This window comes from Teleopsis dalmanni, chromosome 1 (assembly GCF_002237135.1).
Source record: "Teleopsis dalmanni isolate 2A chromosome 1, ASM223713v2, whole genome shotgun sequence".
Taxonomy (NCBI): Eukaryota; Metazoa; Arthropoda; class Insecta; order Diptera; family Diopsidae; genus Teleopsis; species Teleopsis dalmanni.
The window spans coordinates 174,102,521-174,103,664 of NC_051846.1; positions in this window are offsets into that span (position 1 = coordinate 174,102,521).

Consider the following 1,144-nt stretch of genomic DNA (forward strand, 5'->3'; position numbering starts at 1 on the left):
AAGGGGATCTACCTAGTGTGCGAGTTATCATTTTAAGTTACAGGAACTTACTTCAACTGTTTGTATGTTAGTTAAGTTTCAAACAAATAATTCATTTAAAAATAATGTATATTAAAAATATAATAATTGATTAGAACTGATCACATTTTAAATTACTTATTAATATTTTTTAATACACATCTATTATTATTCAAATATTAATTATAATATATGAATTTATGAAAGTATAAAGATAGTCTCCTAAGTCGACGATTTTATTTACTAATAATTTCATATGTTAGATCTATAAAATGACTTATTAATTTAGCAAATTATTATTATATATTATTATAATAGATAATTTGGCGGGTTATAAGTCAGAACAAATAAATTGGAATCATTTTCTTTGCAACCTTTTTTAATAAAAAAAAATGTATCGCATTTAAATTAGCAAGAATTATTATATATTGTATATATAATAAATATAAATCATATCATATCAATTATTACAAATCATATCCATTATTAATATATGATAACTCATAGACTTTTAACAAATAATATGTTATACCATACTATATCAAATTGTTGTCATCGCTTATCCTTCACATTATAATAATTCGGTTGGTTTTACTCTGGATTCTTCAGAATATTAATCAGACTGAAATGTCTTAAAACAAAGGTTGGAAGTCCTTTTGAGTTTAACCATGTCATTTTCTATAATTTTTCAATGTTATGGCTATAACTTGCATAAGCAACCTATGGAATTCAATTATACCCAAATATTAAAGCAAATATTAAAGCGAAACAGAAATCAAGCTCCCTCCTGAATTTATACATAACCGAAAAGGAAGAAAAAGGTCCGGTATTCTACAAAGAAAGTGGTTGTTTACAATTATTGTCAGATGGGTTTTATTTATATATATAATAACGGCAATCAATATAGTTTAATTTTTGTTGAGGGTAGAGACAAAAGAAGGAATTGGAACGATTTTAAGATTACTATATGCTACTTGTGCGTATAGAATATTCTTAGCCGATCTAGAATAATTTCAGATTAATATAAGCTAACGAAACAAACTTGTACCAAAACATAAATCTGCTTTAATACTAGACAGCTCAGTTTTTCGTTAGAGCTATAATACCGTATTACATATGAATTATT